Source organism: Salmo trutta, chromosome 19 (genome assembly GCF_901001165.1).
Source record: "Salmo trutta chromosome 19, fSalTru1.1, whole genome shotgun sequence".
In the NCBI taxonomy this organism is placed as follows: Eukaryota; Metazoa; Chordata; class Actinopteri; order Salmoniformes; family Salmonidae; genus Salmo; species Salmo trutta.
Genome location: NC_042975.1, coordinates 50,057,663 through 50,084,385, shown reverse-complemented (window position 1 = coordinate 50,084,385; position 26,723 = coordinate 50,057,663). Strand labels below are relative to the sequence as shown.

The window sequence follows — 26,723 nt, the reverse complement described above, 5'->3', positions numbered from 1 at the left end:
ACTTTAAGCCACTTTAAAAAACACAAAATGAGCATACAAGTGTGTTTAAGTATACATGACTGTTGGGAGTGCGGTGCCATACCTTTAGCTCCCAGGTGAAGCAGAGCTCACACAAAGTTGTGGCAGATGTCTTGACCACCCTCCGACTGTTCTCTAGACAGCGGTAGAGCTGAAGGTGTCCCAGGCACTGTTTGTGGCCACATCACCTCCCTCAGAACCAGTGAAGATCTCCAGGTTCTTACGGTGGGGCATCAGCATAATCTATAGAGAAGGCAGAACAATACAGGAGATGGAATTAGATTTAGTATGGAATCAAAGTCCCAACTTAAAATACTTGTACAGTCCATAGACATTGGTAAAAATGTAAACAAAAGTAGGGCAATGGAGTCTGAGGAAAGTGGAGCGATACATATGTGCTGAGTTGTGTAAGGCATAAGATGACTTGGCATCCTCTGCCTCATTGGTGTAGTGGTCCAGGGTGATTAAGTAGAAGCCTGACTCCACCTGGTCAAATGTGTTCTCTACACACACTGACCTGTCTCTTGAGAACAACTGGAGTGAATTTATTTTAACTGCAGAAGAACTGACAGAGTAAAAGTTATGAAATCTTATTTCAATCAGATTGTATCTCAAAGTATGTGGTTAGCGGTTCACAATATTGGCTATTATTTGGTGCAGAGCCTGAGCTCTCTTGGCTCCCCCTCCTCAAATCATTGACTTCCCCAGTGAGGGTCTACCTTGTCTGTTCTCACCCTGCCTCTCCCCCGTCTTCTGCCACCCAGTCATGCTGGTCTTCCAAGTCTTCCTACTCTACTAAACCCCTCCTCGACTTAGGTGCAATGATTTTAGTTAAACCAGAAACGGTATAGAAAACAAAACCACCTTGGCTTTGGTTAAAAGTTAGCTAGCTAACGTTAGCTTCCTAGCTAGCTGACGTTAACCTAGCTTGCCTCATCAATTGGCTGCTTTAATAACAGACAACCAAATAACTACCTAGTTCAATTTCAATATTGAAATCATAGTTGATTAGCTAGCTAGTTGGTTAGCTAGTTTTAAAAAACGATCTAATTTACCTCTATTATTGTCAGCCATCGTTCACCTTTCACCTCACTATGGTAAAAATCAGGTTGGTGAGCAGTCAAGCCGGGATTGGTCCAAAAACCTGACCCATGGTGTTTCAGTAGACTGCTACAGGCTATGTTCATTGGCAACAATTATAGTAAACAGTTGCGAGAGCAACATTTATTTTGGAGAGCAAATTGGAAAATGTATGTGAGAGAGATTAAAGCGTGGGGACGTGGCGTATTTGAGAGAGGGCAGTAATTTGACGTCTTGACATGTACTAAACATTTCTTCAGGCAAACAAAAATCAATGCTCTCACATTCATTTACTGTGTGCGGAAATGCAGTTCTGCTAGCTCAAAGTCGCACTTGCAAGCTCTCAAGTTTAATTTGCGTGCCATCACGTTGACCTGTGCCTGTTCAACTTTTGAATCGGATTTGACGCCATATACCCATTGCCATTGAGGCTGCTAGCGATATCTCTGGCTCACACAGTAGGTGGCGGTAATGAACCAATGTCGGATGCCAACCGCCATAAAACCCAACCAAAGAAGACTGCTAGCTAGCTAGGGGACACCAGTAAACCGTGTCCTTCGCACCCGCCTGTCGAGCACTGTTTTCCCGCAGTTCTGTTGGTGTTACGGCGAGGGAAGTAGCTTGCTAGTGTAGCCAACCCAACTCTTGCGTAGCACTACCGGGTAGTGATTACCCTCGTAACGTTAAAATAACTGCGGGAAAGCAGTGCTTTGCAGGCGTGGGCGAAGGTCACTGTCGGTGTACATAACTAATTTCATGTAATTATACACACAGGCTTTGCACAAGGTGCTTAAAATACTTGAATTTGGCAGTCTGAAATTCAAGTACTGGAATACCTTAAAAATCTGAGTTAGTACTTGAAAAGTACTTTAATTAAAATGAGAGAACAGATAATGATCAAATATGTTCAATAGAAACAGATATAGGTCTTGCAAATTAATTTCCAGGCAGACTACCCTTACGAAAAAAAATTGCAGTTAAAGTGCAGTCTAATTGCAATATATTGCAAATACTGTGTCCAAAGTATTTTTTTTTACTACAGTTACAGTGCTGCAGTTCATTTATTCTGCAATTACTGTGTCCAAAATACCACAGTGGACTGCAGTTACTGCACTTCTACTGCAGTTTCAAAAGCACAATCTTTTTTTATAAGGTTACCTAGTTGTATTTCCTCAGTTGTTTCGCGCTGTGGTTGCCAGTCGAGGTCGGTCATTCCACCCACACTGCCACTCAGCCAGGCAGGTACAGAACGTCACATTGATAGCTAAAATGCCGGGCAAATGTGGATTCAATGCTGCCTTTTGTGGCAATATGAAAATGGGACCAACACTTCACATGTTGCGTTTTATATTTTTGTTCAGTATTTACCCACCTTCCCCCCCACTAAGTCACCGGACTCAACCTAACCCACACCGTGTAAGGTACAATATAATGCGTCAGACTTTGCAAGCATGGGTGGATCCGCCATGAAGAGCCACATGAAGGGGAAAGACACAATGCTGCATCATGTGCTGGCGCCAGTTCTACATTGTGTGACTTTCTCTGCAACAACCTCCAGAGATTTTTACCGAACGCCTCATTCACGGGGCGCCTGCGATATTCCACTTTATCAAGCGGTAGTCGTGCTCCTGCCATTCTGGTGGCCGTTCTTTGCGCTGAGAGTCGGGAAGCAAGTACAGGGAGTGAGTGTTTTAATAAATAAACAAACAGGAAACAGAGTCAATAACACCTGAGGAAAGAACCAAGAGGAGTGACAGATATAGGGAAGATAATCAAGGAGGTCATGGAGTCCAGGTGTGTGTTATGAGGCGCTGGTGGGCTTGACGATGGTGACAGGCGTGCGGAATAATCAGCAGCCTGATGACCTAGAGGCCGGAGAGGGAGTTTACGTGACCGTTCTCATCCCGTTTTCCTCACAGAGCCCACCCGCCCTTCTCCCAACGCTAAAACAGCCAGTCGGAAGCAAGATACTTTTTCGTAGCTATTTAGTAGATTCCCAAATAAAAACAGTAATTCAACTGGAATTGTGTAGTAATGGGAATAGGAAATGTGTGTTCACCAGTAGTCATGTCCCAAAACTCTGCTCTTCGCTACTCAAATGACAAAATCATCAGTATTGACTTACCACTCATGTATATGTAGTATTTAAGTAGAAACAACGTATTATTGAGTAGAACTTGTATTCATCACTGCCTTACATTTTTTTTCTTAATGAGGTTGTGGCAATATTCTGCCATTTGGTGGCAACTAGAAACAATTGCATAATATTCATTATTACAAATTGATGGTCCTAAAATAAATATTAGTGCTTGAAAAAGTACTTGAAAGTCCTTGAATTTGAGTTGCCACTGTCTGTATGAGCCCTGTACACATTTTGCCATAGGGTGGAGAGAAATGTTTGCAGTTTTTAATATGATATCTGAGTGAGACTGACTGACTAACAAACTCAATGGGGTTCCCCGGTCTGTAATTCGACCATGATAACAAGTTTAGATTGCTAAATCAATTTAGCGGCCAGTTGTCTAAACATGTTAGCTGACATGGGCTAATTGACTGACTATCAGTGACTGACATAACAAGAGTAAAACTGCTGATCCCTCACCAAATTTCGAAATTGCACCTTGTTTAATTTAATGTGTCTAGATTCTCACAAGGTTTGGGAATGTGGCAAGTGGAAATGCCCTCCAGGGCGGCAAATAATCTTTGGAGTATCTGTCTCAAAAGCATCAAAAGAGATGTCCTCATCCACATTGAGGAAAGCAAGTTCTGCCACAAAAGAAAGGTACGTTTCAACCTAACATATAAAATCTTGAAAAAAACAACTCCAGTGATAACCCACTTTAAATTTTAAAACAGTTGTTCAGAGCTTAGATTTAAATATATAGCCATTTATTCCTGAAGAATAAAACGTGCCTCATGTCTCACGACCTTAGTTCAACTGTCTAACCCCATCAGAACCCAAAATATAAACTTGTTTTAAAAACTGTATAGCCTGAAAACATGGTTAAAACAAAAATTTTGATATCATGGATGACCAGTCATTGCATCCTTAGCTCTGTCTAGGAGAGGGGTTACATTTCTCCAGCTCCATCCCTCAGCTGTTCACCAAAACTGTGGCGGGGGTTTTGGAATTATTGTTTGAACTGCAGATTGCCTCTATAATAGGTAGGTAGATTCCTTGTCCCCTAATGATACTTTGACACCATTTAATTACAGTACGCCAGAGGATGCTTTTGCAATACATGAAGGAGAAAGACGTGTGTTTTCAATGTTGGAGATCCAGGGAAATGCCATTCTTCAGCTTGTGAAAAGGAGGAACGAGGTCACCCTGGTTCCTATCATCAAGAAGCATGTGAAGCGTCAGAGTATGGTAGTCAGTGATGAGTGGAGAGCATATGCAAGTCTCTCACAGGAGGACTACAGGCATATGAAGGTCAATCACAGTCAGAATTATGTAGACCTGTGTACAGGTCTGCACACAGAATATCGAGAGGCCGTTGCAGACTTACAAGAAGGAAGCGTGGCATCTGTGTTGAAACCGATCAGAGAAGTCCTTAAAGAGGCAACTCTGCTTCTTAGAGTGGACATACTGGTTTGGCAGGAGACAAACATGGAGTCCTTGGTTGACTTTAAGGACATAAGGAAAGTGAAAAACTGAGGCTGTGATCAACATGGTTGTGACCGTTTGAAACAAAACTTGTGCGGCACACACCATACACAATCGGATCAATGGGCCACTGTGATCACACCGTTCTTCAACTGGTCATTCAGTACAGTACTGTTTCCTTTGAATGAAACATTGCACACCATTCTGTCGACCTGAACGCACCCCAGGGCAGCATTATGGAGAAAAAAAAATGGTGGGGTGATTGTGAGAGGGGTGGCTGATATCTTTCACATAAAAAGGGTTTTATTAAAATAACTGAAACAGTTTCTACCATTTAAATATATATTTATTTTCAATAAATATACGGAGTCTGGGTTACGGAGTCTGGGTTGTAAATCTATAATAATTTGGCTGCTCTAAATTCTTTTGACCAGCAGGTGCCACTGGTGTACACTGTGTTGATCAAAGCCTTGAGTAATGAACCTATTTGACACAATTGGCTGGAAAACCTCAATGCTTCAAGAAGCTTAGTTTCCCCCAAAACTCTACATATGTAAATAAAAAAGTCAGGCTTCATAATGGCAGAGTTAAAATGGCATGGTCCTAGGGCTCAGGTCCTCAGGGAGGGGAGAGAGGGAGAGAGAGATGGGAGAATTAGAACGAGCATACTTAAGTTCACACAGGACCCCAGATGAAACTAACTGACCGCTAGCCCCCCCCCCCCACAGAGTCTATTGCAGCATAGAAACCAGGCAAAACACCTGTAGACTAAGATAGATGAACACAGCAACACCTAAAAGAATAGTGATTCAACACCTACCATGACGCTTTTCTATTCGGTTTATTATATATCCTGATTGCCTAGTCACTTTTACCCCTACCTACATGCACATACTGTATTACCCATGTGGAAAAGTCCCATAGAGTTGGTGGAATCACCTTTAAATTCATGTCCACTTGCGTAGCTGGGCCAGAGTGCTTTAATTAGGTCAGGTGGAAATGTCAGACAGATCTCAACTCATTAAAGGAGGAAATCACCACCGCCCGACCTCGCAAGCTGCGCGCCAAACCTATTGTGTTATATCAATAGACAATGATCACCGCCCTACAGATCATCACTGGACAAATATGGTTAAAATGTAACAAAATTATATGTACGTATGAAGAGAAACCGGGAAATATGAAACGTAATTATTATTTGCTAAATTGATAATCCTGAGAAAACTGATTTGAGATCATAGATCGAATAATTGATAATTGATCGATTTATTTGCATTATCATTATTACGATGAACGGTTATGATCCTAAATGACTCAATCATGCTTCATATTGAATTCATATTGAACTGAAATGCTGAATTACTTCATGAGAATTATTCTGATTTTACTTTTGTGATTATGAATTTGATTTGATACATGTTACTCTGTTTCTTTTGTAATGCAGCACACAAAACTATCCAGTAAATATACCACTTTATGGTTAAAAGAATTCCTCCGCCATTCCTCTGTCACCTGACCCGTGACCACCTGTTCACCTTCACTATTGTCAGACATCCTAACTGTCCGGCTACACACACAGATTCCAATCATCTTCAGCCACAGTTACCTCAACTACCTCGTACAACTGCACATTGACTCTGTGCTGGTAGTCCTTGTACATAGCCTCGTTGTTTTATTTTATTTTATTGTTTCTATTTTCTTTTTTCTTTAGCAAATATTTGTCTTACTTTTTAACTCTGCATTGTTGGGAATGGGCTCGTAATTAAGCATTTCAGGGTAAAGTCTACCCCTGTTGTATTCAGTGCATGTGACCAATCAAGTTTGTGTGTTCCACCACTAGATGGCAGTACAGAATAGGATAACAGACCAGTACATGGTTGTCTTTGTAGGATATTCAAAGGTCTATGGTCTTTAATTTGACAGAGATCTGATGAATTCCATTCTAAAACATATATTTTTGCTAACATATACAGATACTATTATTCTATGTCAATTCTAATTAAGGTACTAGTACAACCAAAAGAGGTGCAGCATTAAGCTGTCTCATACCCCGATACTCACTCTCCAATAATAGAATCTGACATCATAATCTGCAGTAGAACCTACAGTAAAAGTCTAATAATATGAAGGTAACTAACATAATAATATTTGTTAATTGGTTCTCATGTGGTGTTAAGTCTATAAACAGTTAAATGTATGTTTACGTACAATTACGTAAACCTCCCATAAGATGGCGCCGACAGTGAAAACTATGCCGTTATTTGTTTTTTTATGTACTATTTCTTACATTGTTAGCCCAGAAAATCTCGAGTGTTATTACATACAGCCGGGAAGAACTATTGGATATAAAAGTGATGTCAACTTACCATCATTACGACCAGGAATACGTCTTTCCCGAAGCGGATCCTTTGTTTGAACCTCCACCCTGGACATGGGATCTAATCTCAGGGGCCGACCCAAAACAACGCGGTCGCCGCAGGAGAGGCAGATGGAGTGACCTACTGGTCAGACTTAGAAGACGAGCACACCATCCACCGCTTCCTAGCATATTACTCGCCAATGTCCAATCTCTAGATAACAAGGTGGACGAAATTAGAGCACGAGTTGCCTTCCAGAAAGACATCAGAGATTGTAACATTCCCTGTTTCACGGAAACATGGCTCACTCAGGATATGTTATCAAAGTCGGTACAGCCACCCGGTTTCTTCATGCAACCCGTCGACAGAAACAAACAAACATCTCTCTGGTAAGAAGAAGGATGGGGGTGTATGCCTTATGATTAACGACTCATGGTGTAATCACAACATCATACAGGAACTCAAGTCTTTTTATTCACCTGACCTAGAATTCCTTACATTGCCGACCGCATTATCTTTCAAGAGAATTCTCTTCGATTATAGTCACAGCCGTGTATATCCCCCCTCAAGCAGATACCTCGTCGGCCCTGAAAGAACTTCACAGGACTCTATGTAAACTGGAAACCATACATCCTGAGGCTGCATTTGTTGTAGCTGGGGATTTTAACAAAGCTAACCTAAGATCAATTCTCCCTAAATTCGAACAGCATATTGAATGTGCGACACAAGCTGGCAGAATTCTGGATGATTGCTACTTGAACTTCCGTGATGAAAACAACACAAAGCGACCCCGCCCTGTGCAACTGGGTCCTGGACTTTCTGACGGGCCACCCCCAGGTGGTGAAGGTAGGAAACAACTTTTCCACCCCGCTGATCCTCAACACTTGGGCCCCACAAGGGTGTGTTCTCAGCCCTCTCCTGTACTCCCTGTTCACCCATGACAGCGTGGCCATACACGCTTCCAAACTCAATCGTCAAGTTTGCAGACAACACTACAGTGGTAGGCCTGATTACCAACAACGACGAGACGGCCTACAGGGAGGAGGTGAGTGCCCTAGGAGTGTGGTGTCAGGAAAATAACCTCTCACTAAATGTCAACAAAACAAAGGAGATGATCGTGGACTTCAGGAAACAGCAGAGGGAGCACCCCCCCATCCACATCGACGGGACAGTAGTGGAGAAGGTGGAAAGTTTTTTTTGTGTTCCTTGGCGTACACATCACGGACAAACTGAAATGGTCTATCCACACAGACAGCGTGGTGAAGAAGGTGCAACAGCGCCTCTTCAACCTCAGGAAGGAGGCTAAAGAAATTTGGCTTGTCATCTAAAACACTCACAAACCTTTACAGATGCACAATCGAGAGCATCCTGTCGGGCTGTATCACCGCCTGGTACGGCAATTGCACCGCCCTCAACCACAAGGCTCTCCAGAGGGTGGTACGGTCTGCACAACGCATCACCGGGGACAAACTACCTGCCCTCCAGGACACCTACAGCACCCGATATCACAGGAAGGACAAAAAGATCATCAAGGACAACAACCACCCGAGCCACTGCCTGTTCACCCCGCTATCATCCAGAAGGCGAGGTCAGTACAGGTGCATCAAAGCTGGGACCGATAGACTGAAAAACAGCTTCTATCTCAAGGCTATTAGACTGTTAAACAGCCATCCCTAACATAGAGAAGCTGCTGCCAACATACTGACTCAAATCTCTGGCCACTTAAATAAATGAACTTAATAAAGGTATCACTAGTCACTTTAAATAATGCTGCTTTAATAATATTTACATATCCTACATTACTCATCTCATATTTTTTTTACTGTATTCTATACCATCTACTGCATCTTGCCTATGCCGCACGCCATTGCTCATCCATAAATTTATATGTACATATTCTATTCATCCCTTCACATTTGTGTGTATTAGGTAGTTGTTGTGAATTTGTTAGATTACTTGCTAGATATTACTGCATAGTTGGAAATAGAAGCACAAGCATTTCGCCACACTCGCATTAACTTCTGCTAACCATGTGTATGTGACCAAAGAAATTAGATTTGATTTGTTTGGATGTGACCATTCAAAAAGGCACTAGCCTAGTGGCACATTTTTTCAAGAGTGATGAGCAGCTGTTATTCAAAAACAATAGATGCTGTTCAAATTTTACATTTAGAGAAGTAGATCATGTTAAGTAATTTAGAGCTTGTGTTTGTAGCATCTGACCCTTAGAATGCTCATGTGGCAGAGTTGATACCCGCTTTTATAAACACAGGGTCGCTACAGTACATAGTATTAGCATGTATTTGGTGTTTCTCTTCCCCATCACAATGCAAACCATTGGTGTGAGCTCAGCCTTAGCTCACTCTCTGTCAAACTGGTTTGTTCCAGACAGGGCTTTTCGTAGGATAGCTGTGGCCGGAGTCACACAGGGTGGAGGTGAGGGGGGACTTCTAGAATAGAGGAAGGACTACAGCAGAAGCAACTATCTAGCCTGGTCCCTGATCTGTTTGTGCTGTCTTGCCAACTCCTATGGCAAGACAACACAAAGAGATCTGGGAGCAGGCATGCAGCCAATAAGTCTTATTTCCAACAATAAAAGAAACTATTTTTTGTTCCCAAATTAAGCTGCCAGTTGAAGACTTGTGAGGCATCTGTTTCTCAAACTCTCGCATGGAATAGCCTTCATTTCTCCAAACAACAATAGACTGACAAGTTTCAGAAGAAAGTTCTTTGTTCTGGCCATTTTGAGCCTAATCGAACACACAAATGCTGATGCTCCAGATACTCAACTAGTCTAAAGAAGGCCAGTTTTATTGCTTCTTTAATTAGTACAACATTTTTCAGCTGTGCTAACATAATTGCAAAAGGGTTTTCTAATGATCAATTAGCAACATTAAAATTATAAACTTTGATTGGCTAACACAACGTGCCATTGGAACACAGGAGTGATTGTTACTGATAATGGGCCTCTGTATGCCTATGTATATAGTCAATAGAAAATCAGCCGTTTCCAGCTACGATAGTCATTTACAACGTTAACAATGTCCACACTATATTTCTGATCAATTTGATGTTATTTGAATGGACAAAAATGAGCTTTTCTTTCAAAAACAAGGACATTTCTAAGTGACCCCAAACTTTTGAACTGTAGTGTATGTATTATGTTCATTAAGTAACATGCTACAAAGCTGTTTTCCTCCCCACACTGCTAAATGGAGCCAAAACATGGACCATCTACACTAAGCACCTGAAAGTACTAGAATAACACCATCAAAGATCCTTATGAAAGATCCTGAGGATCAGTTGGGAGGACAGACGCAGCATATGTGACAGACCCAACATAAACAGCTTCACCACTATCATAATGCAACACCAACTCCGATGGACAGGCTATGTCATCTGGATGCCCAACTCTCACCTCCCGAAATAGATCATGCACTACCAGCTAAAGGAAGGTCAGCTACAAAGACAACATCAAAATATACCTGAAGAAATTCGACATCACCTCTAACTACTGAGAAGACATTGCACTAAATAGACACAACTTGAGAAAAAACATTCAAGAGGGAGCTGCACTACACAAAAAAGATCTCTACCGTACTGTAGAGGACAAGGGGCAGATATGCAAGAAAAGACTCAACACCTGGAAATGTCAACCACCTACCATAACCACCACCCCTGCCCACACTGCACCAAAATATGTGAGCTCCCGGATCGGCCTCTAAAGCCATTAGTAGACTCACAAATAGAAGACCCTATCATACTTGACTCGAGTGTTGATGGTGTGTGTGTGTGTGTGTGTTTGTTCTCAGATAAAGATCTTTTTAGGACGCTTCCCCACTGTGTTGAGGCTTATCTGATTCTGCTAGAGACTCCAGTCTCTTCAGCTAAGAATTTGAAGACGCTCCCTCACTCTCCTCGGACATGGCAGATTCCAGTCTCAGCTGAAACTTTGAAGACAGTGCTTAACTCCCATCAGACCCCGGCCTGTAGTCCTGCTCCAGCACAGCCAGCCCCTCATCCTCCTCCCAGGGAGGCCTGGTTTTCCCCACTCCCCTGGGCTGAGACTTTGCAGATGCTGCCTGGCTGCTGTGGTACCTGGTGGTGGCCGGGCCATTGGACTGGAACTTTGCTGGCGGTCCACTGCTGCGCTGGAAGGCTGCCTTGCTTGACGTGGCCCTGTTGGAGGAGCGGACCACCAGGTAGCGGATGGAGGGGCTCTTATCCTTGTCGTGGGCCTGGAGGGGGCAGGAGGAGCTGATGAACAGCCCCCTCCCAGGATGAGCAGGATGGATGCCCCCCAGCCAATGTAGAGACGCGCCCCAATCTCCCTCTGCTGGGCAATGGTGGTGGAGCTGTAGAACCACTGCCCTAGCGGCCCAGGACGTGGGGGATCAGGCACAGAACCCCCATGGCGATCAACATCGTGCCCACTGCTACGGCAACCTGGCCTTTGACCCCGCCTGCTTGCTTGTCCAGAAACCGGGTGCAATTCCACCTGACGAAGGCCAGTAGGAGCCCGCTGGTGCCCCTCGCGATGGCAAAGACGCTAAGCACTCTTGCGGCTTGGAGGTCAGGGCTCAGGGCCAGAAGGGAGTCATAGGGTTTACACTGGATCTGTCCAGTACTCTAGGCCACGCAGCTCATCCAGATACCCTCCCAGATAGTCTGAGAGGTGACGATGGTGGTGCCCATGGAGGCCGTGACTCTCCACATGGGCAGGGCACAGGTCATGATGACTTCCACCCAGCCCAGCAGGCTCAGGGCGCTGGCCAACATCTGTATCCCCAAAGAGGCTATGGTGGAGGAGGCAGAGGAGAGGACACACTGGCTCCCTAGTTGGTTGCTGTTTGTCAGTCAGAATCCTTAGTCTGCTGTTCGCCCCCCTCTGTCTCTCTCACAGCACTTGAACACACTTCTATTGACTCTCTCGTTGGATCCTTCAGGGTCTTTGTATGTCTAGCGTGAGTCCTGAAGTGAAAGACTGTAGTCACGTCCTCTAGTCTCTCAGTCCTTTAATGGCTTAGTCTTTTTTTCAGCTGACCTTTCTTCAGTTCCAGACTCTTCTACCCATTCAATTCAAGGGCTTTATTAGCATGGGGAAACATGTTAACATTGCCAAAGCAAGTGAAGTAGATAAAACATTTAAAAAAAAGTGAAATAAACAATAAAAATGAACAGTAAACATTACACTCACAGAAGTCCCAAAAGAATAAACACATATCAAATGTCATATCATGTGTTGTAACGATGTGCAAATGGTTAAAGTACAAAAGGGGAAATAAATAAATAAATATGGGTTGTATTTACAATGGTGTTTGTTCTTTACTGTTTGCCCTTTTCTTGTGGCAACAGGTCACATATCTTGCTGCTGTGATGGCACATTCTGGTATTTCACCCAGTAGATATGGGAGTTAATCAAAATTGGGTTTGTTTTCTGTGTGATCTGAAGGAAATGTCTCTAACGTGGTCATACATTTGGCAGGAGGTTAGGAAGTGCAGCTCAGTTTCCACCTCATTTTGTGGGCAGTGTGCACATAGCCTGTCTTCTCTTGAGAGCCAGGTCTGCTTACGGCGGCCTTTCTCAATAGCAAGGCTATACTCACTGGGGATACTGTAGGTAGTACACAGGAGGACATTTTTCTCTGTAAAGATAATTTACTTTTGAATTTCTAACCAAATGTTCCTGTTTTGATTAATTTAATAGAGTGAATTTGGTCTGCTCTATATCAAATTAGCATACCTCATGAGTCCCTTGCCTGTTTCACACCTGGTAGTGTGGTGGATGGGACTACCAGCTCTCTGTGACCAGAGGGCAACCAATGGGTCCGTCTCCTCTATACCACCAATGGGTCTATATCCTCTATAACATCTCTCCAATAAGCTGTTGTTATGAATAGTGAGTCACCAGAGATGTCAGACATCCCAGCTCGCTGTCCTGTCCTCCTGTTACAGGCTTACAGACCCAGCTCTCTGCTGCTTCTCCTACCTACCTGCCTGCCTCCAGGTGTATCTCACTCCCTCTCCCTTTCTCTCACTTACACTTTCTTCCTCTTTCTTTCTCCTAGATCTCTCTCTCTCTCTCTCTCTCTCTCTCTCTCTCTTTGAGCAGCAGCCTCATTGTCTTCTCTCGCTCTCTTGAGAATCCACCTGGGTGACAGTGTATACACCGTCCCCTGGGGATGAGTGAGTGACAAGATGCCTGTGACATCTTCTAGCCTGTCAGGTTCTTCTCTGGGCAATGAGGTCGGAGCATGATGCAAGGCATTATGGGTTGTGGAACATACTGCATACTGCAAAGGAGGTTAAAAAAAATGCTCATTGGACCTTCATGATTTTTTTTGCCACTTTTTGATGTCTTAATTTGGGTTTCAATTGAGCACAGTTATTACATTGTGTGTGGGACAGAGAATGTGTCAGATTTTGCATGTGTAAAGTGTTTGCGTGCGTGTTTTGAAAGGACACATTGAGCAAAAGGGGGAGGACATGTAACGGGATACTGTACTTTACTTTTTGTTTAAACAAAAGATGGCGTTCAGAATAACCCGTTTTAAACCATATCCCCACCACTCCCAGACTTAAAATAATGAAAGAGAAGTGTTTTTTTTCTCACTTCGTGTGAAGTTGTGAAAGAGGCTTTGTGTGGCCAGGGGGTGGTTTAGAGTCCATGCTGTCAATTAGGAGATTATGAAGGACCACCTACATATTATAGGGACTGGTGCTGTGAATTACAGTGATTTCAAGTGTTATGGCGCAAATAATCTCACTGCTGGTGATGGTGATTCAGACAGTGCGTCAGTGTTTTTAACTGTGTGTGTGTGTGCGCCCTTATCTGATAAATCTGAAAACAGTAGCTTGCTTGTTGACAGTGTAATGTAAACAGAGTCAACTGTAACCCTTTAGACAGCGATAACCATCTTGTGTCCAGAGGGCACATCAGTATTTTACCTACACACAAACACTGGGGTGTGGTTCAGTAACAACATGGTGCTGCTGCTACTTCTGGTATTACACTGCCTCTGATAACCAACAACGTACAGTAGGGCCTCAGAGATACAATGCCAAGAGTGTGCAAAGCTGTCATCCAGGCAACAGGTGGCTACTTTGAAGAATCTGAAATATAAAATATATTTAGATTTAACACTTTTTAAAAATTTACTACATGATTCCATATGTGTTATTTCATAGTTTTGATGTCTTCAACGATTATAATTCAATGTAGAAAATAGTAAAAATAATGAAAAACCCTTGAATGAGTAGGTGTGTTCAAACTTTTAACTGGTACTGTATACGGACGCACACACACTCAAAAGCTCTGCTCCCCCGTCTCTCTACCTCTGTCTCCCTCTCCTGTCTGACTGCCTCGCTGTCTCCCTCTCCCTTCTGTTTATTCCACTTCTTCTTCCTCTCCTCCTCTCTCCCCTCTTTGTGTGTTGATCTGTAACATTCTTTCTGAAGTAGGCCACATTGGCACGTCTCTTAGTAACACAACCTGTTTGCACAGATTCCTTTTATATACAAAATGACTTGAGCTGAGTGCAACACTGCCCAACCAGTAATTTCAGTGTGTCACACATACACATTGAGCTATTCCCCTCAGTCATAAGTTCAAGTAAAAAAAAAAATCCATATTTTGGTTTAAAATACATCTTAAGATGCAGATAATATAGAATAATAATATAGGGTAGTACTGAGTGTAATACAACGCAAAACAAATCCATGTGACAGTAGGAATGCAACATACAAGCAATATTAATAGAAGAGTTAAATTCAACCTTGCCCAATTCAGGAAAGAGCCCAATAATATGTTTTCAGAATGATAACAGTGTGTTCAAGGGTGTGTGGAATTCTGTTTAATGATGCTTAGTTGTATACTTTTTGTATACCCTAGAGAGGGACTCCTCGACATTTGACTAAATTATTTGCACAGTAACTGACATCACCTTTTACACTAACTAGAGAAGTACATACTTTAGCCAACACTGTCAACTCACACATACATTGACACTTCAATTTCACTGTGGTACAACAGTCAAATATGACAGTAAAAGCAAAAAACTCCTTCAGCAAATTCACAATGTAGAGAAACTGCATCAGTGCAAGGAATGTGGTAAAAACATAAAAATAGCACAGTGAACAACCTGGAGAGTTCAATTTTTTTTTCAACACCCGTTCCATTCAGTCCCCTCATCCATGCTCTGGGTGGTCTAGTCTGTGGTGTGTCTGAACATCTAGATGTAGGCCTTGCTGCTGGCAGCAGCATTGGAGTGTACTTGACATCGTATTTGTTCGCAGTGCTGGGTGGGCAGGAGCGCCAGCCGATGTAGAGCGAGGCCCACAGCTCCCTCTGGGCCTTGATCAGAAGGAGGTTGTAGAAGTCTTGGATGATGGTGTCGGCCGACCAGCAGATAGGGACCAGGAGGGCAACGAGGAGGAAGATGACCCTGCTAGCGATGGCGACTTTAGTTTTTGAGCTCTCGATGTCCACAAAGTTGGTGCACTTCCCCCCGGTAATGTCCAGCAGGATGGCGAACACGCCGGCGATGATGCCGATTATGATGAGCCCTGGTGGCCTGCAGGTCCTGGGGCAAGGCCAGGAGGGAGTCGTAGACCTTACACTGCATCTGGCCCGTACTCTGGGTCACACAGTTCATCCATAAGCTTTCCCAGATGACCTGAGCAGTGACTATGTTGGCTCTGCTGTTACCTTCCACATGGGCAGAGCACAGATGATGCTTCCCAGCCAACCGATGATTGCCAGGGCTATGCCCAGCATCTGTAGTCCAGCCGACACCATCCTGATGGAGCCCTGGTAGTATGGACTGATTGAGCTGCTGGAAGGAGAGAGAAAGGGTGACAGGAGAGTATAGAGTGGAGAGTTTGACAATGACAAGCTCACTTCCTCTACATCTCTGAATTATCAGGTTTACTTTGATAAAGGGACAGAATAGGAGTTTTGTCATCTGTCTCTCTCTCTCGGGTGACACTCGTTTCCTAAGCCATCTCACCTGACCATATTACTCTCCTAACACACACACACACAAACTGCAACTTTGTCTGAACATCAAATCCTCAGGGCTGTATTCATAAACAAGAGTTGCCGATTGACATAGACAAACCAGGTCTAAACGGCATGTTCACGAGAAGCCAGAAGAGTTTATCAATGCATAGGGTAAGTTCCCTCATTACTGTTATCATCTCTAACACTCTGTTGGTTAATTAGCCTCTCGTATACCTTTTTCAATTCTTGATGCTCTTTTTTTGCAGGAATCTTCCAGCTTGGATGGAGGAGGGAACAAAGGGAATGTGTACAGAAGTTATCCAGCCTGATGACTAAGAAATGTAAATAGACAGCCTATGTTTGCTATCTCCCTCTGTCTGTCTAGCAGACTGCCAGACTGCTGAGAGGCAAAATAGTCAATGTACTTTCTAGACCTTAGGAAATGGTTAATCATGATTCCTCTCTGTCTTTACAGTTCCTGAAACATGTCCATGACCTAATGCATGGCCTCTACAGCAGTGCTTGGCCCCCCACTCAGTTACCAGTGACTTATTCTGCCACATCCCCTCCTTAAATCATTAAGTTGTGTGCAAAATGTTTTTTTTTCTTTCTGTTTGATACTCTGATCTTCAATGTGTATTGATTCCTACTAACCAGCTTTGTAAGAGCTAGGTTTTCCTAGCTATGCTGATGATCATGAATGTTTTTCTCTGCATCAGGTCTCATTGAGAATGGAATTCCCCCAAAAATACATGCTATTCAACTGTCCATAATTGTCTGATCTTACACTTTTAGAGAAAAAAAGGTAGTATCTAGAACCAAAAGGGTTCTCCTATGGGGACAGCCAAAGAACCCTTTTGGAAACGTTTTTTTTTCTGAAAGTGTAGTGTAAGTAGATCCAATTAAAATAGAATCACTTCTAATAAGCTTGTAAAGCGAATAAAATACTATTTTAATTCACCTTTTTTTTCAGGTGAAAAAACTGACACCTCCCTTGGTGAGTCCATGTAAACTTTCTCCCATTTCTCTTGCTCATTCTCCCTGTCACTCACTCAAACGTGTGCAGATGCCGAGAAGAGGAAGAGCTGCCAATTACACCCATTTCTAACAGTTTGTTGAATGGAATGATATGACGGAAACAATAAAATATTATCTTGTTCAAAAGTTATCTGTTTTGCCTCTGTACATATTTACTGAGAAAAGTATTTGTCATCGTCACTACTTAACACAGTCAAAAAGTCATAATTATGGCTAAACCCTGCCCATTTCCACAATTTATCGCCCTATCTAATGAAACCCTATCTAATGAAAGTCAAGTTTGATGCGTTGGTCCACCAGACCTTCCGTGCACACGACATCACTTTAGAGCATATGCCATTCTTCAGCGCAACATGTCACACTTCATAAAACATGTTTATATCATATTCAACATAGTGAGTTAGGTCACATTTGACTTTGGTAATTATATCACATAGTAATGCCACATTTATGAACCCTTTATAAAGCATGACATATGGTTCTAGATGCTTTGTAACACATGCATGTAGTGCTTATGAAGGCTTTATGAAGCCCTTATAAGCTGAACGTCATATAAAGCGGGACCGGTATTTTGCTGTGCGTTACTGTTCTGTCTGTGCGTTACTGTTCTGAGTTCATTAGAGTTAACTGCACCTCTAATTGCAGCCCAAATAAATGCTTCACAGAGTTCAAGTAACAGACACATCTCAACATCAACTGCTCAGAGGAGACTGCGTGAATCAGGCCTTCATGGTCAAATTGCTGCAAAGAAACCACTACTAAAGGACACTAATAAGAAGAGACTTTCTTGGGTCAAGAAACACGAGCAATGGACATTAGACAGCTGGAACTCTGTCCTTTGGTCTGATGAGTCCACATTTGAGATTTTTGGTTCCAACCGCCTTGTCTTTGTGAGACGCAGAGTGGGTGAACGGATGATCTCTGCATGTGTGGTTCCCACCATGAAGCATGGAGGAGGAGGTGTGATGGTGCTTTGCTGGTGACACTGTCTGTGATTTATTTAGAATTCAAGGCACACTTAACCAGCATGGCTACCACAGCATTCTGCATCGATACGCCATCCAAACTTGTTTGCGCTTAGCTGGACTATCATTTGTTTTTCAACAGGACAATGACCCAACACACCTCCAGGCTGTGTAAGGGCTATTTGACCAAGAAGGAGAGTGATGGAGTGCTGCATCAGATGACCTGGCCTCCACAATCACCCGACTTCAACACAATTGAGATTGTTTGGGATGAGTTGGACCACAGAGTGAAGGAAAGCAGCCAACAAGTGCTCAGCATACAGTTGAAGTCGGTAGTTTACATACACCTTGGCCAAATACATTAAACTCCGTTTTTCACAATTCCTGACATTTAATCCTAGTAAAAATTCCCTGTCTTAGGTCAGTTAGGATCACCACGTTATTTTAAGATTGTGAAATATCAGAATAATAGTAGCTGGAATTATTTATTTCAGCTTTTATTTCTTTCATCACATTCCCAGTGTGTCGGAAGTTTACATACACTCAATTAGTATTTGCTAGCATTGCCTTTAAATTGTTTAACTTAGGTCAAATGCTTCAGGTAGCCTTCCACAACCTTCCCACAATAAGTTGGGTGAATTTTGGCCCATTCAGGTTTGTAGGCCTCCTTGCTCGCACAAGCTTTTTCAGTTCTGCCCACAAATTTTCTATTGGATTGAGGTCAGGGCTTTGTGATGGCCACTCCAATACCTTGACTTTGTTGTCCTTAAGCCATTTTGCCACAACTTTGGAAGTATGCTTGAGGTCATTGTCCATTTGGAAGACCCATTTGCGACCAAGCTTTAACTTCCTGACTGATGTCTTGAGATGTTGCTTAAATATATCCATGATGCCATCTATTTTGTGAAGTGCACCAGTCCCCCCTGCAGCAATGCACCCCCACAACATGAGGGCTGCCACCCCCGTGCTTCATGGTTGGGATGGTGTTCATTGGCTTGCAAGCCTCCCCCTTTTTCCTCCAAACATAACGATGGTCATTATGGCTAAACAGTTCTATTTTTTCTCCATCTGACCAGAGGACATTTCTCCAAAAAGTACTTTTGTACCTGTTTCCTCCATCATCTTCACAAGGTCCTTTGCTGTTGTTCTGGGATTAATTTGCACTTCTCGCACCAAAGTACCTTCATCTCTAGGAGACAGAACGCGTCTCCTTCCTGAGCGGTATGACGACTGCGTGGTCCCATGGTGTTTATACTTGCGTACTATTGTTTGTACAGATGAACGTGATACCTTCAGGCGTTTGGAAAGGATGAATCAGAATTCTGAGGTCTTGGCTGATTTCTTTTGATTTTCCCATGATGTCAAGCAAAGAGGCACTGAGTTTGAAGGTAGGCCTTGAAATACAGCCACAGGTACACCTCCAATTGACTCAAATGATGTCAATTAGCCTTTCAGAAGCTTCTAAAGACATGACATCATTTTCTGGAATTTTCCAAGCTGTTTAAAGGCACAGTCAACTTAGTGTATGTAAACTTCTGATCCACTGGAATTGTGATACAGTGAATTATAAGTGAAATAATCTGTTTGTAAACAATTGTTGGAAAAAATACTTGTGTCATGCACAAAGTAGATGTCCTAACCAACTTGCCAAAACTATAGTTTGTTAACAAGAAATTTGTGGAGTGGTTGAAAAACGAGTTTTAATGACTCCAATCTAAGTGTATGTAAACTTCCGACTTCAACTGTATGTGGGATCTCCTTCAAGACTGTTGGGAAAGCATTCCAGGTGAAGCTGGTTGAGAGAATGCCAAGAATTGTCACATTTGTCATAGGAAGGAGACGAAGGTGCAGTGTGGGTATCGTTCCACATCTTTTATTTTAATGTGAAACTTCGCAAGACAAACAAAATACAAACCGTGACGACAGAGGTGCTACATGCACTAACTCAAAATAATCTCCCACAAACACAGGTGGGAAAAACAACTACTTAAATATGATCCCCAATTTGAGACAACGATGACCAGCTGCCTCTAATTGGGGATCATACAAAATTCCCAAAATAGAAAAAATTTGGACCAAACAACATAGAACTAAATAAACTAGATAAACCCCCCAGTCACGCCCTGACCTACTCTACCATAGAAAATAAGAGCTCTCTATGGTCAGGACGTGACAAGAGTGTGCAAAGCTGTCATTAAGGCAAAGGGTGACTAATTTGAAGAATCTAAAATAAACAATTATTTTAGATTTGTTTTTCACCTTTTTGGTTACTATTATTCTACAATGTAGAAATAGTAAAATAAAGAAAAACCCTTGAATGAGTAGGTGTGTCTAAACTTTTGACTGGGACTGTATAAAAAAATATATTGACTCCGTACCGGTACCCCCTGTTTATAGCCTCGATAATGTTAACATTTCTTGTTACCTTTTAATTGATTCCATTTTTTTTACTTTAGTTTATTTAGTAAATATTTTAACTATATTTCTTGAACTGCATTGATGGTTAAGGGCTTTTAAGTCAGCATTTCACGGTAAGGTCTACACCTGTTGTGTTCAGCGCATAAATTATGATTTATTTATTTATTGATTTGAATTATTTTTGCCCTTACTGCTATTAGCCCATACAAACACATTGAATAACAGTTTTGCTACATGGAACAACAGTCCCAAAAAGTGATAGTCTGAAGTGTCTGTCCTATATAAGAAAGATATAATTAATCCCATATTTTTGGGACTAAACGGCCTCCATATATACAGTGCATTCGAAAAGTATTCAGACTTTTTGTTTGTCACGACTTCCGCCGAAGTCGGCTCCTCTCCTTGTTCGGTCGACGTCACCGGTTTTCTAGCCATCGCCGCTCCATTTTCATTTATCCATTCATTTTGTCTTGTTCCCTGCACACCTGGTTTTCATTCTCCAATCACACTACATGTATGTATTCCTCTGTTCCCCCTCATGTCTTTGTGTGTGATTGTTTCGTGTTACGTGTCATTTTTGACGCGCTATTTCTGGTGTGCGTTTATTCCGTGTTTTAATTTCACGAGGTATGTTTATTTGTTTGTACTTTATTATTGTGACTGTTTGCGTGTTTTTGCACTTTGGCATATTGGATGGAGGTTTCAACGCAGTGGCGTCCGTCTGTTGGTTTCTCCTGCCTAAATAAAGTGTGCGCCTGTTCACAACTCTCTGCTCTCCTGCACCTGACTCTGCTACCAGTACGCACACCATTGACATTGTTATGTTAGAGCTTTATTATGAAATTGATTAAATTGTTAGTTTTTTACCTCATCTACACACAATACCCCATAATGACAAAACAATAATGGCAAAAAGCAAAAATACATTTTTGCAAATTAAAAAATAAAACTGAAACATCACATTGACATAAGTGTTTAGACCCTTTACTCAGTTCTTTGCTGAAGGACCTTTAGCAGCGACTATAGCCTTGAGTCTTCTTTGGTATGACGCTACAAGCTTGGCACACCTGTATTTGGGGAGTTTCTCCCATTCTTCTCTGCAGATCCCCTCCAGCTCTGTCAGGTTGTATCGGGAGCGTCACTGCAGCTATTTTCAGGTCTTTCCAGAGATGTTCGATTGAGTTCAAGTCTGGGCTCTGGTTGGCCAATCAAGGACATTCTGAAATTTGTCCCGAAACCACTCCTGCTTTGTCTTTGCTTTTGTCTTGGTCGTTGTTCTGTTGGAAAGTGAGCCTTCGCCCCAGTCTGAGGTCCTGAGCACTCTGGAGCAGGCCACCATCATGCTTCACCATAGGGATGGTCCTAGGTTTCCTCTGGATGTAGCGCTTGGCATTCAGGACAAAGAGTAAAATCTTGGTTTCATCAGACCAGAGAATCTTGTTTCTCATGGTCTGAAAGTCTTTAGGTGCCTTTTGGCAAACTCCAAGCGAGCTTTCATGTGCCTTTTACTGAGAAGTGGCGTCTGGTCACTCTACCATAAAGGCTTGATTGGTGGAGTGCTGCAGAGATGGTTGTCCTTACTGGACAGGTTCTCCCATCTTCACAGAGGAACTCTGGAGCTCTGTCAGAGTGATCATCGGGTTCTTGTTCACCTCCCTGACCAAGGCCCTTCTCCCCCGATTGCTGTTTGGCCAGGCGGCCAGCTCTTGGAAGAATCTTGGTGCTTACAAACATCTCCCAAATGATGGAGGCCACTGTGTTCTTGGGGACATTCAATGCTGCAGACTTGTTTTGGTACCCCTCCCCAGATCTGTGCCTCAACACAATCCTGTCTCAGAGCTCTACGGACAATTCCTTTGACCTCATGGCTTGGATTTGGCTCTGACATGCACTGTCAACTAAGGTACCTTATATAGACAGGTGTGTGCCTTTCCAAATCATGTCCAATCAATTGAATGTACCACAGGTGGACTCCAATCAAGTTGTATAAACTTCTCAAGGATGATCAATGAAAACAGGATGCCAGAAGAGGACTGGCCACCCCTCATAGCCTGGTTCCTCTCTAGGTTTCTTCCTAGGTTTTTGCCTTTCTAGGGAGTTTTTCCTAGCCACCGTGCTTCTACACTTGCATTACTTGCTGTTTGGGGTTTTAGGCTGGGTTTCTGTACAGCACTTTGAGATATCAGCTGATGTAAGAAGGGCTATATAAATACATTTGATTTGATGCACCTGAGCTGAATTTCGAGTCTCATAGCAAAGGGTCTGAATACTTATGTAAATAAAGTATTTGTTATTTTTAATAAATTACAAAAAATTCTAAAATCTTGTTTTCACTGTCATTATGGGTAATAATCCATTAATCCATTTTAGAATAAGGCTGTAACGTAATTGTTTTTGGAAAAAGTCAAGGGGTCTGAATGCTTTCCGAATGCACCGTACTTCCCTTGATTTATTCAACTGGTACCGGGGGACCTTCAGGTGAGTCTTGTGAGACCTGTGGGTGCCCTAAAGCAAAACAACCGACCTGTACCCGTTTCTGAGAGTCTCACCTTTCCACAGAAGGGTCATAATAGTGTGTAGCACAAACATTTCGGACACTACAGACAGAAGTTGGCAGATCTGCTGTAACAACTTCAGACGAGTCCCCCGGTTGTGGGAGTCGTACAGCAAAACGGAGAAAACCACCGTGTTTGTGAGAGTCTCATCTTTCCAAACTTTTTAGACTCTACAGACGATTTTGTGAGGAGACCGATTTTCCCTATGTCTCACGGTCTGACAAACACAGCAGAAGTGCGACATAGGCGGATGTGGTGGATTAAGATGCATCCAGTGCAAAAAAACATATCTCTAGTTTAAACTGAAAGATTATGTGGATTTTGTATCATGCAAATTTTATTTTAGCGGGGCTCTGACATCGGTAAGGTATCAAACTTTACCTCTGGTCCTCCTCATCTTCGCTTCTCCTTCTCGAATTGAAGAGAACACAGGCTATAGGCTAGTCTGCTTGCAATTTTTTTATTCATTTCCTGATTATTTTATTTCCATGATCATTGCAGAATAACTTTCTCACCTTTTCTGACTGTGATGGTTTCATACTCCCAAAGTATGTGTTTTACAGCTTAAATAAAGTCCAGTGTAGTTCTTTGAGGGCCGTCGTGGTACCGGCTTGAGGGTGAATGTACACGGCTGTGACTATAACTGAAAATAATTCTCTTGGGAGGTAATAAGGTCTGCGTTTGATTGTGAGGGATCCTAGGTCGGGTGAATAAAAGGACTTGAGTTCCTGTATGTTATCACAATCACACCGTGAGTAGTTAATCATGAAACATACACCCCCTTCTTCATCTTCCCGGAAAAATATTTATTCCTGTCTGTACTTGAGCTCGTGTCCTCAAACGTGAGTACACCTCAGTAATTTACACTGAACAAAAATATAAACGCCATATGTAAAGTGTTGGTCCCATGTTTCACGAGCTGGAATAAAAAATCCCAGAAATGTCTCTCTCCTGTTAGTGAGCATTTCTCATTTGTCAAGATAATCCATCCACCTGGCATGCATGGCATATCAAGAATCTGATTAAACAGAATGACCACTACACAGGTGCACCTTGTGTTGGGGACAATAAAAGGCCACTTTAGAATGTGCCGTTTTGTCACAAAACACAATGCCGCAAATGTCTCAAGTTTTGAGGGAGCGTGCAATTGGCATGCTGACTGCAGGAATGTCCACCAGAGCTGTTGCCAGATAATTAAATATGAATTTCTCTACCATAAGCTGCTTCCAACGTTATTTAGAGAATTTGTCAGTACGTCCAACTGGCCTCACAACTACAGACCACATGTAACCACGTCAGCCCAGGACCTCCACATCCGGCTTCTTCACTTGTGGGATTGTCTGAGACCAGCCACCCGGACAGCTGATGAAACTGAGGAGTATTTCGGTCTGTAATAAAGCCCTTTCGTGGAGAAAAACACATTCTGATTGACTGGGCCTTGCTCTCCAGTGGGTGGGCCTGGCTGCCAAGTGGGTGGGTCTATGCCCTCCCAGGCCCACCCATGGCTGCCCCATTGCCCAGTCATGTGAAATCCATAGATTAGGGCCTAAGGAATGTATTTAAATTGACTGATTTCATTATATGAACTGTAGCTCAGTAAAATCTTTGAAATTGTTGCATGTTGTGTTTAGATTTTTGGTCAGTATATTTTTACCAGAAAGGTGAGATTTCAATCTTTCTTGGAGTATGTGGCAATATTAGTTATTGTTCATGATAAATGCATACTTTTGGGAATGTCTATTTAGGCGTAAATCAATATTTTTACATTACATTCAACATGTTAATGTTTGTTTAAAGCCCTATTATTTACATTAGTCAGTCTTTGACATAGCATGATGACTCAGCCTGACTATTAAGCTACCGTTTCCACTATGTTTCTGTATTTATAATCTGTAGCTAAAACAACTATGAGTTACAACTGCATTTTAGTGCTAAGCTACTTTTCTCCAGCCCCATTCATGCTATACAAAAAGTACTTTTATTATTATTATTATTATTGTTATTATTCATTCATTTGATCAAACGATGGGGATGCTGCTGTGTTGTTTGTATTTTGTCAAAATATTGGGCCTCTATAATTATTTAGTTTATTAATTCATTCATATCCAGGTTGATGATAGGCCCAGTTCAGCTGCAGCGGAAGAGAGAGTCAACGAGAGCCAGGATACCAGCCCAACTTTTGATTATTTCAAGCCAGATGACCTAAACACGTTTTTTTGTTTTGTCGTGGAAAATTACATAATTAGTCATGCTATCCCATAAAGAATTGCCTCTTGTTATATGCTAGTGTTTTTTTCTAACCTGATACAAACTTGTCTTTGTGGGACTTAGTCATAAGACTGGGCGTATAGCTAAGGTCCGTTTGGATGTGACCGCAGTATGTGACGTCCCGTGGGTTTACTATCTACAGAAAGTCACATGTACGGAAACTTGCAGAAAGGAGCACATTATAGTATTTGCTGTTGTGAATGCATTAAATCTGCACAGACAATTAATTGCCTTTTACACACTATCTGCTGACTGCCACGTATACAAAAAGGATGTGCTTCTCTACAAAGCTGAAAGAAATTAAATCCATTGTAATTCCAATTTTTAATGCAACAAAATGTGGAAAAAGTCAAGGGGGTTGAATACTCTCCTAAGGCACTGACCATGTGAATTAGGCGTGAAATAATTGTCAAAGGCACAAGCGATATGGTTGCATCTAGGTCTATATTATGTATGGGTTGATCATATAGAAATATCAAAACATTCTTTCAACAACTCCAAAGCAATTGCCGGTCTATCGCACAGGAACTGACTCGCTGCCTTTTTCTACTATCAAGACACCTGTTGGAAACTCATAACTGGTTAGGACAGCTCATAAGGTCCCCTAAATATCTTTTGACTAGCTGGGACTATGACAAAAGTGGCTTCATACATAGCTTTCACTGTTACCCATAAGAGTAGGAGTAAAATGTCTCTATTCTAAGCACATATGACCAATTCTCAGCTCTGAGACACTGTGGATACGGTCCCAGACTTATCCATGTCTTTGAGGGAAGAGAAAATGTGATATCCTTTTATCTCCTTTCTCCCCTCATCAATCCAGGACAAGGACAGCATTCAAGATCCTCTCTTTTTTGGCATCCATAACTAATGTCCTCCTTTCTCCCTCCCTCCAATGATCAGCTGAGCTCCAGCCACCGTAGACGGACACCCCCAGCTCATTTCTCCTGGATGGCAGAACCCCTGCATGGTGTGCGCCGACCAGCTGACAAGGATAACACTGCGCCCGCCACAATGCCAACCTTCGCCAGCCAGTCATCTCGGAAGTTGGTTCAGCGCGCACCGACCACGGTCAGGCCAATGGGGAGCACACTGAACCCGATGGAGACACAGTCAGGTCCTGGGGCAAGGACAGGAGAAAAAGTGTAGACTTTGCATGTGACCTATGCTCTGGATCCTACAGTTCATCCATAACCATTCCCGTAACACCTGGGCGGTTACAATGTTGGCTCTGACAAAGGCTGGGACCTTCCACATGGGCAGGGCACAGATCATGGTGGTCCCCATCATGATGAAGGCCAGGACAAAGGCAAGGACCTGTCAGCACATTATTCCTCACAGTAATAAAGTGTCCACAAGGGGGTTCTGGACATTTGTTGGCATTAGCTTCCTGGTTCTGAGGTTAACTTCAACTGG

General features: G+C 42.6%; 1 protein-coding gene and 2 pseudogenes across 4 annotated transcripts in view; all 3 read right to left on the bottom strand.

Moving 5' to 3' along the window:
- Positions 1 to 11,236, bottom strand: part of LOC115154918 (calcium-binding protein 8-like) — a 170,803-nt gene extending 159,567 nt beyond the window's left edge. Inside the window, exons 1-2 of one of the 4 annotated variants that reach the window (XM_029701632.1) lie at positions 11,161 to 11,236; positions 83 to 261 (exon numbers count right to left, since the gene is read on the bottom strand). The gene's annotated coding sequence lies outside the window, so the exon portion shown is untranslated. The other 3 variants (XM_029701633.1, XM_029701635.1, XM_029701631.1) reach the window with 3 other exon arrangements.
- LOC115153777 (claudin-4-like) lies at positions 11,028 to 12,810 on the bottom strand (annotated as a pseudogene).
- Positions 12,811 to 15,216: 2,406 nt separating this feature from the next.
- The window catches only part of LOC115154914 (claudin-4-like), a 29,706-nt pseudogene continuing 18,199 nt past the window's right edge, over positions 15,217 to 26,723 (bottom strand).